The sequence below is a fragment of the Giraffa tippelskirchi genome, chromosome 5, assembly GCF_054371585.1.
Source record: "Giraffa tippelskirchi isolate mGirTip1 chromosome 5, T2T-mGirTip1v1.2.pri, whole genome shotgun sequence".
In the NCBI taxonomy this organism is placed as follows: Eukaryota; Metazoa; Chordata; class Mammalia; order Artiodactyla; family Giraffidae; genus Giraffa; species Giraffa tippelskirchi.
In genome coordinates, this window is record NC_137279.1 from 152,847,615 (window position 1) to 152,865,296 (window position 17,682).

Below are 17,682 nucleotides of genomic sequence, written 5' to 3' on the forward strand. Positions count from 1 at the left end.
CCAAACTCCCTGAAGGAGATGAGGGAATGCGCTCTGTTGAGGAAGTTGAAATATGTAGGCGAAAAACTCGCCCTATTCCATCAGGAGCCAGAAAAAGCTTTGTTAATCTTTAAAAGAATAAATACTCACCAGGATGGCAGTCGCTAGGATCGAAGGCACACCCTTTCCAAATGTGATTTTCTTACGGGATGCTTGTTTCATTCTATTTCAGATTCATTCCATCACCTAAAACCTGGTGACGGGGGGCCACACAGAGTCTTACTGGTAAGTGCTCTTTCATTTTTAAAGCAAAGTGACCATTTGACATTATTTTTGAAATGATATTCACACTGCTAAGTTAAATGCATCCTTGCTGGTACTATGATTAGATGTCTATTTATTCATGTTTTTTTTTCCCCTCTGAAATGATTTACAATGTTTCTGGGCCCTAAAAAAAAAAAAATCAATCCATGTTCTTTTGCTAAGAACATGGTCAGGGAAAAGATCTAGGATTACATGCCAAATACTATTAAAATAAAAACTTTTTTTGTAATGAAACTATTTCCAGGCCCCTGTTGATGGTCTGCTTGTTTCGAACAGTATCCAAAACAACAAAGTATTACTTCAGCCAAGGAATTCAGACAGTCCCTTGCAGCGTGTTATAATGAAAATTGGCTCATAGCTGTAACTTATTAGCTTTCTTATTGCTGTATATTTTCCTCCCATCTCTCCTTAAGCCTAAGTGTGATTGTCACAAGATAGCAGTTCTCTAGTGGTAGAAAACTTCCTTTAGACCAAGGAAAGTAATGTACTTAAGTGAAAAAAGCTTCTGAGGCTTCATGTGGCACCTCTCCCTGATATGTGGTGTTTACTGTTATTTGCGGAGTATTTCAGTTAGCTTTTGCTGCATAACACACCTCCCCCAAAATTTACTGCCAGAAATGTAAGCCAAAATTTACTGACTCAAAATAGCAATCTGTTTTTTTTGTACCATAATTCTGTTGGCAATTTAATCTGGGCCTAGGTGTGTGATTCTTTAGATTTCAGCTGGGACCATTCACGTGTCTTCGGTTAACTGCAGATCCAGGTCAGCTAGGCTGGGGGTCACCTGGCTATCGGCTAGAGTGAGGACAGTGACTGAGACATGTGTCTCAGTGTTCTGCAGGCTACCCTGAGCTTGAGGGCCTGGCGTTTGGGCAGAGTACCAAGAGAGACAACAGAAGTGTCGAAGCTGAGGCTCAGAACTGCCACCACATTGCCTCTACCACATTCTGTTGGCTAAAACAAGCTCTGGGGCTATCCTAGATTCAAAAGGTACAGGACTAGATTCTCTTGGTGAGAAGAGCTGCAGAATTACATTGCAGGAAGGACACAGAGGGGAAGATCTGTGGCCATTTTTATAGTCCACCCTACAGTATTTATGGAAACATCTGTGATGGAATGAAAATCACCTGGAGAGTGAGAGCGCTCAGGACAGGCTGCCATCTCATAGCCCATCCCCTCACCCTGGCTTTGTGATTTGCCATCTGGTATCTGGGTCAGTTCAGCAGGATCCTGGGTGGTCTTGCTGATACCAGATCTCCACTCCCATCCTTGCATCACGATATAGAACCGCCACACTAGTCATCCTTCAGTTCAACTTTCAGGTTGTTACTCTTTTGCTCAGAAGCTGTCACTGCCCCCATGTCATCCACCATACCAGTCTAGACTTCTCTCTAGTTTCCCTGCTTCCATTATCTGGCCCTGTCCTCTCCCGCTATTCCTTTTTTTTCTAGCCTCTCTGGCATTTCTCCAGCAGCAACCAGTTGAAATAATATTTCACTTGATGACTGTCCAGAAGGTAAAAAAAGAGTGATGTATGTGCAAGTGCTTTATAAATCATAAAATGTAATTAAAATGTATTAACCGATTATGAAACTGTGACTCGCCAGTGATTTTGAAAGGAGCAGTTCCCTCCTGGTGGTAATCATGGTAGTGACTGAGGAATGGACAATGAATATCCAGTGGTAGAAAGATTAATAATTACAGTAGCAATAGTCATAGTTAGCATCTACTGTTTATTGAATGCAGACTGTGTGCTAGGCACTTTGCTAACTGCTTTACATAGAATTATTTGAAATTTACAAGAAGATTGTCTCAGTTGCATCTGTATCATAATTCCAATCTGTTCCACTATTAGTGATTTAGTCCTTTGATTTCTTCCTCTTCATTCCTGAGAGAAATAGGTGGTGAAGCTGCTGTCAGCCATTGACAACTTATCATTGTCAAGTACAAGGTCCTATAGAGGTGTCAGCTACTTTGATTGGTGGGAGAAGTTGGGGAAGGGAGGGCAACCAGCAGTATTAATGAAAGATGTGGGATGTGTAGGAATGGTAAGAGGGTACCCCGTTGCCCAAGGAAGGATGAAGTGGGGATGGGGAGAGGTTTGCAGGAGGGTGGGAGAGTGGGGGGTTGTCTGAGACATTTGCTGACCTGACAGTTTGGCCCAGGGCTATTCTGGGTCCAAGGCCACCACCTTCTCACCCTGCTCCCTTGGAACTTCCCCATACTGGCTGTCAGAACAGGCAGCATTTGTAAAATTGTCCTCTGTTCACCATCCGACTTCTTACACATTATTTTGATTGCTGTTGATCTAGTATATGTGCCTGTCTTTCAAAGATTTTTGAGGTGACTTCTAAATACACATATAATAAGATCCAGAAAAAGAAGGAAGAGAGGAAACTTGTGGGGAAGGAAAAGTAAGGTGAAGTCAGAGATAAGGTTAGGCACCCAGTTCTTAAGTGAGAAGCCTATACACGCACTAGCAGGTCTCAGGGTCTTGCCTCTGAGCTCCTGATAAGTCAGTACTAGGAAAGCATACTCAGTTAAGAGTTCTTGGTGGCTTGAGTATAAAAGCACCCTAGTTACTCAGAAGAAGCAAGGTTAATTGTGATTCTTTTGAGACTTGGAGTAATTTTCCCCCGGTGTTCATGAAGGGGATGCCACGGAAGGTAGCGAACAACATCCCTATAGGAACGACATTAATAAGGACCACCCTCTGTGTAGACCTGCAGTGTTGACACCCAAGTGCAGCCTAAGAAGTTTGCTTTCCATCTGGGTATGCATTTCTCTGCTGGCCTTGCTTCATCCAAGTATAAAAGGTAGTATTTTCCACTGGAAAACAAGTGCATACATTCATCCCCACTCCCTCCCCCGTGATGCACGTCTGAGACTGTCACGCTTCTTGATGCTGAGCCTGGACAGTTGGCTGTGGACCGGACTTGGCACATGCATTGCAATCTCCTTACCATCCCAATTCTGAAAGAATAATAAACAACTTCCTGGGAAGTACTCAGTGAATGTTATTTCTCCCAACTCCAAATCATGCTATGCCCTGACTCAGTCTGCAGAGTGGCTTTTTGATACACAGAATTTATGTGGACCCTGTCCACTGTGACCTGTGCAGCCCACTGTCCTTGCTCCATGTGGCTCCTTCCGTTTTGAGCCCCGTGGCTCTATGTCATCTTAGATACCAGGGTGTTCTGTACCTTTGGGGGAAACCGGGGCAGTTTGAGAAGCTTATTGGAATATGATTAGTGGGCTCCAAGGATGTGTTGGATGGCAGCAAACTATAAACTGAGCTCTATATTGTCTACTTCTAATTTTCCTCTTCCCAACTATAACTTTAATAAATTTTTGCAAGAGTAATGGGTCTGATTGGTTGGCAGCACTGGTAAGATGAAGCAGCAGAAACAGAGGGTGATGTGAGAGTAATGTGTATAAGATGAAAAAAATTTGTCAGAGAGGAGCTCAAAATTCCATGAGGACTGCCCACAAATGGGAATTTCCTTTTGGGCTTTGTTTTTCTTTAGATCAGTTTTCTTAGAGTTATTTTGGTTGCAAGGAACAGAAATCCAATGTAAACTGGTGTCATGACTTGACGACTAAAATGTCCATGCTGGCATGAACTTCGGGCATGGGTGTATGCATGGGTTCAAAAAAAATGATCAGGCTGTTATCCTTCACTCTCTTCATCTCTTGGCTCTGCTTAACTCAGTGAGCTTCATTCTCAGGCAAGATCCCCTTCAGTACATTGCAGAGGTAGACACTAGCATTACATTTCCATCATCTTCACAGCTGTGGATCTCAGCAAATAGTGCCTCTTTTGCCTTTGTTCTATTAGTATTACCAAAGAGATTTGGCTCTGCTTGGATTCCTTGCCTCAATCCCAGGAATAGGCAGTAGACAGTAAGCAGCATCTGTTTGGCCAGGGCTTGTTCATGTGTTCCCCAAGAAAGGATGAATCCCACCAGAATCACATGAATAGGGTCCTTAGGAAAAAAGGAGGAATGAGGAATTTTTGTTTTTGTTTTTGTTTCCAGAAGAACGAAAGAACATGCCAAGCAAATAAAATTTTTAGGTACCAAGAGTGTACTGATTTAGAAATTCTTAATGGGGGATCCATTAAACTTGAAAGGTTAAAAAGTAGATTTGGCTTCAGTTACATTGACTACCTATTCCAAGTTTGGTATCATGATGGAGACTAGCAACAATGAGCATACAGAGAGGAAGAGGGTGGGTGTCCCCACTGTGGGGTCAGGTAGACAGCTCTTGGCCTGCAGACCTCATGTTGCATCCCCCAGATCTAGATTATTAACCTGAAGACAATGGGCTTCAGTGGATCTGTAATCCATTGAATGAATCAGTGAATGGGCTTCTATAATTATTTGCAAAATGGTGTGTGGTATTTTTTTTTTTTTAACTGGAGAAAAGGATCATGCTTCCTTCATTTTTTTTTTTGTGGGCCTCCCCAGCTCCCTACTGCTTAAGAGCCAGTACTTCAGACTTACTTGAATTGCTTTAGATTTGGCTAGCTTAATCCTATGCGTTCGTTTCTTTTCTTGGCTAAACTAGTAGAGTTTAGCGTCCATGATAAACACAGCTCCTTATGGAGCAGACACGGTGATGTCAGTGGCTGAGTATGTTGCATCAAATTGCACGTTGAGGTTTTTAGGAATGTATGTAAACTTATCACAGTCGTAGTTGCCACTTACCTAATACTTACTCTGGTGCTCACCCCATGCTAAGTGCTTTACGTGCGTTTTCTGAACTGTGTATTTATGCATGTGACTGTAACTCTGTGAACCTCGGGTGTGTTATAGTACCACCTGCTGGAACCAGCTCCTTCCGGCTGTCTCTCTTCCCCATGTCCTCTTGTGGGGGTCTGCCTCTCTCCATGCCACACCCACAGATGATAGAATCCTAGAATCCCAGAATTGGAGGAGACTGCTGAGATCATGCAGTTCAGTGGTTTTTAAACTCAGCTCTCTATTTTTCTAGCTCAGGGACTCCTGAGAGTAAAGGATGGGAAGGTCCCTTGACCCTGTCGTGTTTCAGTCACCACTGGCTGCTGAGAACCATTCGTCTAGGAGCGCAGAGTCCAGGGTTCCATGTGAGACTTGAGGTTGAGTCCAAGCTACTACTCTGCTCACCTGCCTGTGTGACTCGGGGAAAGTTGCCTCACCTCTCTGAGCCACAGTTTCCTTTTCTGTCAACGCAGGTGATAATGCCTGCCCCACAGCGCTGCTGGGGCCCTGGATGAGGTCACATCTATAAAATCCTCATCCCACTGCCTGGCACACAGGTAGCGATGCAGAGGTTAGCTGTGACTAAGACGTAGCACAACACAGCTTGTGAAACATAATTAAGACATAGCTTTATTCTTGTCTCTCACTGTGCCTTTAAAGTTGATTTCACTGAGATGTGTTTCTGTTTCCTGATGAGAACTTGATCAGGCCTGTGATGTTTCTGGTTACTCTTAGGTAACAAAGATTCCTACATTCAGTCCTTAATTCGTGTCCGACTCTTTGCAACCCCATGGACTGCAGCACACCAGGCTTCCCTGTCCATCACCAACTCCTGGAGCTTGCTCAAACTCAACGTCTATTGAGTCGGTGATGCCATCCAACCATCTCATCCTCTGTCGCCCCCTTCTCCTCTTGCCCTCAATCTTTCCCAACATCAGGGTCTTTTCCAATGAGTCAGTTCTTTGCATCAGGTGGCTAAAGTATTGGGGCTTCAGCTTCAGCATCAATCCTGCCATTGAAAGTCCTATGGTTTCTTTAGCTGACACACAGGCACTCACGTACACAAACATAAGTACCCATCCTTTATGGAAATTGAAAATGCTCACTGTAGTCTGTGTATGGTCACTTTTCACTCCAAGAGAAGACTTCCTCAATCTTGCCCATCACTCAGGCCTGCCCGGGTGAGGCAGAGAGAAAGTAGAGTTCTTATCTGACCACTGTTGTCAGGCCTGGTGCTGGGTTCTCTGAGCCTGGCTGGTGCGTGGATGGACTGTCTCACTCTTCTGGCTGCTTCTAAAGTGGCCCCGGGGACTCCCCGAAGGACTCCCCTGCCAGCACGCTCCATCTGGATCTCCCAGAATTCAGGCAGTGCCTCTCCTGCTGTCTGCTCCCATCCTCCAGCACCTTCTGGTTCCCATTCAGACTCTCTTTTTGGGGTTCACTCACCTTCAGTGTGAAGCCCTGGTGGGTAGAATCTGTTTCCAGGAGACCAAGGCTGACATTCCTGGTGCCCTTTAACCTCCCATCAGGGGAGGGAGCGAGCAGTCACTTTCTTCTCCGCTGCCACCTTGTGTCTCTTCAGCCCCCTCCCACATTGTGGTTCCTCGGGTGGGTCTCGCGTACAAGTCCCCAAGCTCAAGGAGACATGTATTAAGCCTCCACATGTTGCCTTTGAAACTCTTGTCTCCAGGTTTCAGATGAAAAGTGTACTCTTCCCACCCCACCCCCCTCAGGGACGGTGGGAATCAGAGCATTAGCAAGGAATTGGCCCCACAAAATCCCCCATCACTTTCCACTGTCCTGAACCTGTTTATATCCTCCTTGTGGGCCTTTGAGCCAGCTAGGTCAACTTCTTAGAAATTTCCATGTAATGGCCTGGCTCCTGGCTTTGGAATTTCCCATCTGTTGAATTGTGTTGCCTCAATGGAAACTTCCACTTGAGCATCTTATTATATAAACTGTTGGCCCAGTTCAGGGAACTCTTCTGCAACAGCCCTAAAAGCTGTCCTTCAACCTATGCTTGAAAGCTGTCCAGGCATGGGAACCTCCCACTTCCCTCCCTCCCAAGCATCCCATTCTGACTTTTAGATGCTTGGAGTTGTTGGAAAGAGGCTGCTCCCATGAAGCTGAGCCTGGGTCCCCATAACATTCCCTTTAATGGGATTGGAACTGTGTGCATGATGCTCATCTGAGAAAATCTGCCTGGGCTCAGGGATTCAAGGGGCAGCCAGGCTTGCACCCACACTCCATTCCCTAAGACCACCGGGAAGCCGCTGACCTCATCTCTGGGTCCTTTCCCCGTACTGTCACACCAAAGTGCACTTGACTGAACCCCAACAGAAAGCAAGCATCGGGAAGCTCTGCACAAGCAGCATTTCTCATGCTCATGACCCTAATATCCTTTCTCTTGATCTGAGAGCTGATCTGTTGGGCTCCACGGGGGCATCTTGATTGGGGTCCATCCACAGTTTATGAACTCTCCACGTACAAGCCTTGCAGAATGTGCCCTACTGCCCTCCCAAACACCCTTCCCCACTTTTTTTTTGCAGTTTTTCTCTTACGTTTAAGTGTCCTTTGCACTCAGCTGGTGGTCTGCCTTGTCCAGCCTCAGCACTGTGGATGGGCCTCTCTTCCAAGTGCCCTTCTGCATCATGAGCAACTTGGGCCACTGTGATGGTGGATCCCACTGCAGGCAGGTCACTCTGTGTTTAGATTCCCACCCCGTGGTGAGGGCAGCATCTTAGATGAGCAAGTGACAGGTGCTAGCAAGATGCTTCAATCAGCTAAAGGGAAGGAAGTCACTTTGGGGATGACAGCCTAAGAAAATATTAAATGCATTTTGGATTGTTCCATGATGGACTGGTTTTCCTGGCCAGTCTCAGTTTTACATATCCAGATGTGAACCTGGTTTACATCCTCATGTTACTTTTCATGGCTGTCTACAAAGCTGGTGGGCTGTAGCTCCCCTCCACTCCCCATCCACTGCCCTTGGGTCCCCTCTCCTGCCCCAGATAACATTGGAGACAGAGACCCAGAAGGCACAGCTGATCTAGCCTAGCACTGCTCACCTAATCTTCTTCTCTTGGCCTGAAAGAATATGTATATTGGGCCATTGAAAAATCTAGATATGTAAAATAGCTAACAGGCTGTCACCTAAAGCAAGCTTTCTATTTATATATTTTACATTTCTCTGATAATGAGTGATGTTGAGCATCTTTTCATGTGTTTGTTAGCCATCTGTATGTCTTCTTTGGAGAAGTGTCTGTTTAGTTCTTTGACCCACTTTTTGATTGGGTCGTTTATTTTTCTGGAATTGAGCTGCAGGAGTTGCTTGTATATTTTTGAGATTAATTGTTTGTCCGTTGCTTCATTTGCTATTATTTTCTCCCATTCCGAGGGCTGTCTTTTCACCTTGCTTATAGTTTCCTTTGTTGTGCAAAAGCTTTTAAGTTTAATTAGGTCCCATTTGTTTTTTTTTTGCTTTTATTTCCAATATTCTGGGAGGTGGGTCATAGAGGATCCTGCTGTGGTTTATGTCGGAGAGGGTTTTGCCTATGTTTTCCTCTAGGAGTTTTATAGTTTCTGGTCTTACGTTTAGATCTTTAATCCATTTTGAGTTTATTTTTGTGTATGGTGTTAGAAAGTGTTCTAGTTTCATTCTTTTACAAGTGGTTGACCAGTTTTCCCAGCACCACTTGTTAAAGAGATTGTCTTTTTTCCATTGTATATTCTTGCCTCCTTTGTCAAAGATAAGGTGTCCATAGGTGTGTGGATTTATCTCTGGGCTTTCTATTTTGTTCCATTGATCTATATTTCTGTCCTTGTGCCAGTACCATACTGTCTTGATGACTGTGGCTTTGTAGTAGAGCCTGAGGTCAGGCAGGTTGATTCCTCCAGTTCCATTCTTCTTTCTCAAGATTGCTTTGGCTATTCGAGGTTTTTTGTGTTTCCATACAAATTGTGAAATTATTTGTTCCAGTTCTCTGAAGAATACCGTTGGAAGCTTGATAGGGATTGCATTGAATCTATAGATTGCTTTGGGTAGTATACTCATTTTCACTCTATTGATTCTTCCGATCCATGAACACGGTATATTTCTCCATCTATTTGTGTCCTCTTTGATTTCTTTCACCAGTGTTTTATAGTTTTCTATATATAGGTCTTTTGTTTCTTTAGGTAGATATATTCCTAAGTATTTTATTCTTTTCGTTGCGATAATGAATGGAATTGTTTCCCTAATTTCTCTTTCTGTTTTCTCGTTGTTGGTGTATAGGAATGCAAGGGATTTCTGTGTGTTAATTTTATATCCTGCAACTTTACTATATTCGTTGATTAGCTCTAGTAATTTTCTGGTGGAGTCTTTAGGGTTTTCTGCAAACAGTGAGAGTTTTACTTCTTATTTTCCAATTTGGATTCCTTTTATTTCTTTTTCTGCTCTGATTGCTGTGGCCAAAACTTCCAAAACTATGTTGAATAGTAGTGGTGAGAGTGGGCACCCTTGTCTTGTTCCTGGTTTTAGGGGAAATGCTTTCAGTTTTTCGCCATTTAGGATAATGTTTGCCGTGGGTTTGTCATATATAGCTTTTATTATGTTGCGTATGTTCCTTCTATTCCTGCTTTTTGGAGGGTTTTTATCATAAATTGATGTTGAATTTTGTCAAAGGCTTTCTCTGCATCTATTGAAATAATCATATGGTTTTTATTTTTCAATTTGTTTATGTGGTGTATTACATTGATTGATTTGCGGATATTGAAGAATCCTTGCATCCCTGGGATAAAGCCCACTTGGTCATGATGTATGATCTTTGTAATATATTGTTGGATTCTGTTTCCTACGATTTTGTTGAGGATTTTTGCATCTATGTTCATCAGTGATATTGGCCTATAGTTTTCTTTTTTTTTTTCACAGTAGAAATAACATAGTATAAGCAGATAGACTAGATTTCAGATCGTTCCTCAGCCACTTGTCATGCTTTGAGCACAGTGATTTAGTATCTTTAAGCCTGTTTCCTTATCTGTTAAATGGGGATAATGACAGTTGCCTTATAAGAGAGCTGTATTAAAGAAACCAATGCGTGTAATGAGTTCAGCACAATGGCTTGCCACCTGGTATATATTAAACAAATACAATATTACCATTGTTTGCATTTGACTATTGTGATGATTTCTAAAAAAATTTTAAAGCCTTGAAGAAAGTATCAGTTCTCCAGCAATACATGGGCAAGTCACTCGTTAAGTCTTAAATTTGACATTAATAAGTGGAGGATACAGACTGGTTCCAAATAGGAAAAGAAGTATGTCGAGGCTGTATATTGTCACGCTGCTTATTTAACTTATATGCAGAGTACCTCATGAGAAACGCTGGGCTGGATAAAGCACAAGCTGGAATCAAGATTGCCAGGAGAAATATCAATAACCTCAGATATGCAGATGACACCACCCTTATGGCAGAAAGTGAAGAGGAACAAAAAAGCGTCTTGATGAAAGTGAAAGAGGAGAGTGAAAAAGTTGGCTTAAAGCTCAACATTCAGAAAAACTAAGATCATGGCATCCGGTCCCATCACTTCATGGCAAATAGATGGGGAAACAGTGGAAACAGTGGCTGACTTTATTTTGGGGGGCTCCAAAATCACTGCAGATGGTGATTGTATCCATGAAATTAAAAGACGCTTACTCCTTGGAAGGAAAGTTATGACCAACCTAGACAGCATATTTAAAAGCAAAGACATTACTTTGCCAACAAAGATGTGTCTAGTCAAGGCTATGGTTTTTCCAGTAGTCATGTATGGATGTGAGAGTTGGACGGTGAAGAAAGCTGAGTGCCAAAGAATTGATGTTTTTGAGCTGTGGTGTTGGAGAAGACTCTTGAGAGTCCCTTGGACTGCAAGGAGATCCAACCAGTCCATCCTAAAGGAGATCAGCCCTGGGTGTTCATTGGAAGGACTGATGTTGAAGCTGAAACTCCAATACTTTGGCCACCTCATGCGAAGAGTTGACTCATTGGAAAAGACCCTGATGCTGGGAAGGATTGGGGGCAGGAGGAGAAGGGGACGACAGAGGATGAGATGGCTGGATGGCATCACTGACTCGATGGACATGCGTTTGGGTGAACTCCGGGAGTTGGTGATGGACAGGGAGGCCTGGCGTGCTGCAATTCATGGGGTCGCAAAGAGTCGGACACAGCTGAGCGACTGAACTGAACTGATGAAGGAATGATTCAGGTGATCAGGTCACCTGCTCATAGGTTGGGTCTGTCTTACTCGCCCCTGCAGATGGTTCAGCGATCAGTGATCTTTCTGTCTGATCTTCCCTGATCAGACAGTTCAGTTCAATGATCTTCCCTGATGTGGAAACTTTAAATGTGACCGGGAAGCTCGAGAGAGAGGGGAGGAATGGTTAGAGGACCAAGCAGCAGGGCCACTTGGGTTGGTGGGTCAACGAGTGTTTATGGTGCATCTCAGGCAGGATAAACGGAGAGCAGAACTGAACCTCTTGCCGCTCTTCCTTGCCCAGCTCTGTGACCCACTCCCTGAGGCAGGGGCTGAGCCATGTGGCCTTAGAGAAATCTCCTGTTGCCATTCTGTGGACAAGGCTCTCGGGAACCCCCTGCCCACATAACCTCAACTTGGAGGGCCCATGATAGAGCTGCTGGCATTATGAAGCTTAAGCCTACAGATCTCTCACTGCAAGGACCCCTTCTGATGTCCTGTAGCGCATGTGCTGTTTCTAATTTCACATTCTTTTCTTAAAGAGGTTCCCAAATTGTATAAGACTCAGGATTCGCAAAAAACTGGATCTGTCCCCAGACCTGAGAGAACTAGCACACACTCTGGGTCTTTCCCTGCACCCAGTTTTGCCTTCACCAAGATGCTGAAACTCCAGTTTGCTTCTCCCTCAGGAACAGGCATCCCAGGTGGCCCTAGTGGTAAAGAACCTGCATGTCAATGAGATGTGGATTCGATCCCTGGGTCAGGAAGATCCCCTGGAAAGGAAATGGCAACCCCCTCCAATATTCTTGCCTGGAGAATGCCATGGACAGAGGAGCCTCCGGGCTACTGTCCACAGGGTCACAAAGAGTCAGACACAACTGAAGCAACTTAGCAAGCAAGCAGGAGCAGGCTTTGCCCCTGTGTGTCCTCTGCTGTGGCTAGACCCAGCCAGACCTGAGTTCCCACTGGGAGCTCCTAACCCTGTGAGTGAGGGGGAGGAAGTCCCAGCCACTGATTGCCGTCTGTGTTTCTTCCTAGCCACCAGACACTCTCCCGCGGGTGGCAAGGTCCCACCATCCCTGCAGGAAGGCAGGCCCTCCTGTGGCTTTGTGGTTGCTGGGAAGGCCCTGAAAGGAGCTAGGAAAGAGGGAGCCAGCCCTGCATGAGGCATCAGCTGGCTGAATTAAGCCTGGTGGAAGATTCTCCTTTAAAAACAAAGAGAGAGAATATCCTTGAAACTGTTTCAGCTTTGGCGAAACCATAACTCTGATCTCAGGTTTTGGGAGAAGGGGCCAGCCAACCTACAGGACTGTGCTAACCATGTGTGCTAGCTCACTCTCAGCAGTGATCATGTATGTCCTGTTCCTCTTAGTCTGCACAAGGGCTGGAGTGCTTTGCTAACCAGGCAGGACTAAATGTACTGGGAAGAAGAGAGAGGAGGGGAAAGGCCCTTTTTGTATGTGAATGTCTTTCTACCACTGTGCAAAAGGATATCCAAATTTGAAAATAATTTTCTCATTCAGTCAAATAGTGGCCAACTTCGCCCCCTGGTGGATAAGTAGATAACTGTATAAAATGAGCTATCATGCACATTGTTATAGCTGATGATCTGGAAAGAAAATGTCAGCCTGTGGTGAGTTAGGACCCTGAAAGGGGCTGGGTCTCTAGGTTTGGAGAATGGGTTTTTTGTCTTGAAACAGTTATTCTAAGCTTTGGGTAGATTTTTTTTTTTTTTTTTAAATATCTCTAGAGAGTAAAATAGTTAAAATGCCACTAGGTTTAAGGGTTACACCTATTAAACTGCAGTGGACTTTTTTGCCATAACTCTGCCACCGGTGCTGGTTATAGCAAATCCTTACCAGTCTGTGGGCTTCTTTTACTCCTTGAGATTGTGACAGAGACCTAACACCAACCAGAAAATAAGAATTTCAACCACGAACTGGATATCTAGTAGTGATCTTGACTTGGAAACTCCAGCTCATGGCTGCCCACGTTGATATCTTTTGCTTTAGTCCTGCTAGTTTAATTATTTGCCTCAGTTCATTTATACTTGCTTCTTACAGATGCCAGAAAGTCACATTTGGGCTAACTGGTGATAGTTATTTCACTATTTCCTACACCTTTTTATATATTCTTAGAGGTAAAATGCAGAACAGACTTAGAAGGATAATGGCTGAAATATAAAAACCTTTCCACATATGTCATTTTATGTTGAAATATGGTTTTATCCTGTAACCTTTCTCAGTCCTTTGTAAATTACTCGGCTGCATTTAATTACCAGAACTGACCTGATTGTTGAGCTTCTGTTGTAACTTCGGTAATAAGAGCCTTCATAATTGAATCTCATCTGCTGTCCTTTGTCCACCAAGTGGTGGTTTGTGTCCCTGGTGAATGTTTATCGTCTCCATTGTCCTGGATCTCCATCCCCCAAATGGAGGATACAACCATAGTGTTTATATTAATAATGCTTTTAATAGTTGTCTTTTTTTTTTTCCTTTCTTTGCTCTCAGAAACCCTTAGATGCACTTAAGATTTGGAGGCCTGGCATTGTAAGAGACTATTTATTACTCATACATCAAATTACTTGCCTACTTGGGGCTGTTTTTCCTCAAAAGGAAGGTGTGAAAAGAAAAGCATGTGCACATATCTTATAGGTTATTATAATTTTCTCAATATTTGATAGAGTTTTCTAATGATTATTGATCACATTTGTATATATATTGTCTAATTTTTTACCTCATGTAAGTTTTATGTAAGAAAAGAAAATTTTTTGGTGGTATCATCTGTTTGCTTTTTCCCCAGGTATATGGAAATCAATTGTCCTAAGCACCAAATAGGAATTGCTTAGTGGTTGAGGTGGGGATTATATTTTCTCAGGTGGCGCAGTGATAAAGAATCTGCCTGCCAATGCAAGAGATGCAAGAAATGTGGATTGGATCCCTGGGTCAGGAAGATCCCCTGGCATAGGAAATGGCAACCCACTCCAGTATTCTCACCTAGAAAATCCCATGGACAGGGGAGCCTGGTGGGCTACAGTCCATGGGGGTTGCAAAGAGCTGGACACGGTAGAGCACGCATTCACACACACACATATTTGCCCCAGAATTAATTGCTGGGCGATTCCTCCAGTTTTCTTGCTGTTTGACTCACTGTGACAAAGCCCAGAGGAGGGAATGGGCCTGGGAGCTGGACTTCCTCCTGACCCAGCCTTACCCATAGCACAGGCTGGTTGCTTTTCTTTCCTTGCCCATGGTTTCAGCCACCACCCCAGTTATTTGAGGGGAGATCACACACACACACACCTACCTACCTTTCTTTATTCCTGGCCATCTTACACCCACACCCACACCCACACCCACACACACATATACACACACCCACACCTACCTACCTTTCTTTATTCCTGGCCATCTGTCCTGTTTCCACTGCCATTAATCTAACGTTGAGACAGCCTGATTCATTAATGATTCCTTGATATTCAGATAATTGCAAGGCTGAGCGACATCAGAGTGGTTTGTAAGTTCCCTCTAATTTCAGGGCATTTTCAAGCTGTCATTATTACTCACAAATGGCAGCCCTCTCAAGTTCAGACTCTGCTGACCGGCAAAGGAAAAGTTCAGACTTTAGAAATGTGTATTTGAACTTGGTCCATCTGGGGTTCGTGTTTTTAGTGAAGAGCAGGTTTTGCAGGCACTTGGAGGCTCAAAGTGATAGTGCCGTGGGGTGTGAGAGGAGAGGCTCCCCTTTTCCTGTGTCCCAACCGCAGGCACACCGGTCTGTGTCTGTCTCCAGGCTCTTGCCTGCTCCACCACGAGCGCCGCCTCCCACCACTTGATGCTGGAGTATTCCATAGCCCTTGTATAATGTGTTACCATATTTATTTTTTCCCCACAAGAGCTTGATGTCAGCATATAGAAGAATATTGGCACAGAGCAGACACTCTGAAGATAATTGAGTGAATGAAGGAACACACAAACTAAACAGGGAACAGATGAACAAATAGACACATTTATTCTGGGTCAGTCATGAGAGGAACAGCACTCTTTGTAACCATAATTTAAGATGAAGTCTATTGAAACAGCAGTGCAATGTTAGTTTTTGTCTCCCTAAACTAAAATATATCTTATAATATGCCAGCGTGCAAGGCCAGTTATCAGCTGTGGGACTGCAAATTGACAGGAGTGTCTTGGAAAAAGTTGTTAATATATCCTTAAATATACAAATGAATGGAGAAAGGTCAATAGATGGTTGATGGGAAAAAAGAGAAAGTGCTACATTTTGGAACTGTAGCAAAATTATACAACTGCCCAATATTCTGCAATCAGGAAATGCCTATGTAAAATGAAATCTTTCTGAAATCATTAAAAATTATGTGTGTTCACTTGTTTGGGATAAAAGTGCAAAGCCTAAATCTATCTGATTAGGAAGAAAAGAGCTGAACAAACCCAAACAGAGGAGCATTCTACAAAATAACTGACCCTTTACTCTTAAAAATATCAATACTGTAAAATACAAAGAAAGACTTAGGAATTGTCCCAGATTAAAGGAAACTAAAGGCTTTGCAGGTGGCGCTAGTGGTAAAGAACTGTCCTGCCAGTGCAGGAGACATAAGAGACACGAGTTCGATCCCTGGGTCATGTAGATCTGCTAGAGAAGGGAATGGCAACCCACTCCAGTATTCTTGCCTGGAGAATTTCATGGACAGAGGAGCCTGGAGGGCTATAGTCCATGGGGTCGCAAAGGATCGGACACAGCTGAAGCAATTTAGCCAGCACACAGAGATCTAACAGCTGAGTATGTAGAATTTGGGGTTTTCTTTTGCTGTAAAGGACTTTACTGGGACAATTGCTGAAATCTGAATGAGGTTGTAGATTGGATAACAACAGTGTATTAACAGTAGTGTGGTTATTTAAAAGAACTCCTTACTGGTAGAAAATACACAGGGAAGTATTTTGGGATAAAAAACATTCTCTCTCCACTTCCCCACCTCAGAGGGAGTGTGCAGGGATTAAAGTAAATTATAAATGTTGACATTTGAGGAATCCAAATCTGGGTAAAGAGGATCAGAGAATTCTTCGTACTAGTCCTGCAACTTTTCTTTAGGTCTGAAATTATGTCAAAATAAAAGTTTTAAAGCAGGATGCTTATGAAGAATTTATAATCACTTAGGGAAATGTCATTGCTGAAAAGGAACAAAACAAAATTACATAATAGAGTGTGATTTCAGCTACCTTAAAAACGCATAGAGAAAAGAGTAAAAGGAAATATAGCAATGTGTTAACTTTTGTTATCTTATATCCATGTTAATGTATTTCACACATTTTTCTATAAATAGCATGCATTTCTTGAAAAATAAGGAGGAAACAAAATTTCTCAAGAAAGATCATGGCTAACTCTCAAAGAAAACCTAAGTGAATCTTGTTCTTTATGTCTTTACCACCACACACCTCATTCTTAGAAGGACACCATATGTGTATGGATGTACACATATACATACACAAACTTTTTCAACTTTTGTCTTTCATTACTGATATTTCGGCTTCTTGGTTGGCTCAGTGGTAAAGAATCTGCCTGCCAATGCAGGAGACACAGGAGATGTGAGTTTGATCCCTGGGTCAGGAAGATCCCCTGAAGGAGGAAATGGTAACCCACTGCAGTATTCTTGCCTAGAAAACCCCATGGACAGAGGAGCCTGGTGGGCTACAGTCTGTGTGGTCACAAAGAGTTGGATACAACTTAGCTATTGAGCACAGGCATGAGCAATGATATTTCAAAGGAAGTTCTGTATTGGGCAGTACCTGAAATAAGGTGGTCTCTTAAGCTTTGTCTAGCCCTGAAATTCCTTGCTCTTCTTTCCAGTTCTTTGGAAGACAGCACTTCTGCGATCCAGACAGGGTGCTAGATACCAAGTGTGTAGGATTGAAAAGCTACCCAGGCCCCACAGACAGGCCAATCAGTGATTGCAATCCCATGCTAGATACTGTAGGAGCAGAGCAGCTCTTACGATGGGCGGACCTGGCTTGGGGCAGGGGTGGTGGTTGTGCAAGGCAGGGATGAATCTTAGACCTAGAAATTTAAGTGAAATCTTGCCATTTGAAAAAGGATAGCAGAGCATTGTGGGCTGAGCATTCTTGTGTGTCTAGCATATGTCCTCACTCTGGCCCACTGGCATGTCACTCTGGAGACCCTGGCTGAGCAGGTGAGAGTTTTACAAAACCCAGGAAGCTCCAGGTCCCACAGGGTCTGCTTTCCCAGGTCTTGGAGGAAGTGGCCCCGCTGCAGGGAGCAGGAGGAGCTTTGTGTGGTTCTGGAGCCAGGCTCCCTGTGAATCCGAGGCCTCCATTTGCAGAATCACTGTTGGAGTTTGCCTGATGGCCCCCACCACAGAAAGCAGATGCTGCATAGATACCCAGGGAGGATAGAATAAA

At 43.7% G+C, this 17,682-nt stretch overlaps 1 protein-coding gene across 11 annotated transcripts in view; it reads left to right on the forward strand.

Moving 5' to 3' along the window:
• The window catches only part of GNG12 (G protein subunit gamma 12), a 147,068-nt gene that overhangs the window by 59,952 nt on the left and 69,434 nt on the right, over nt 1-17,682 (forward strand). For all 11 annotated transcript variants that reach the window (XM_081490707.1, XM_081490700.1, XM_081490709.1 and 8 more), the window contains exon 2: nt 212-264. The gene's annotated coding sequence lies outside the window, so the exon portion shown is untranslated. The remainder of the gene's footprint in view (nt 1-211; nt 265-17,682) is intronic.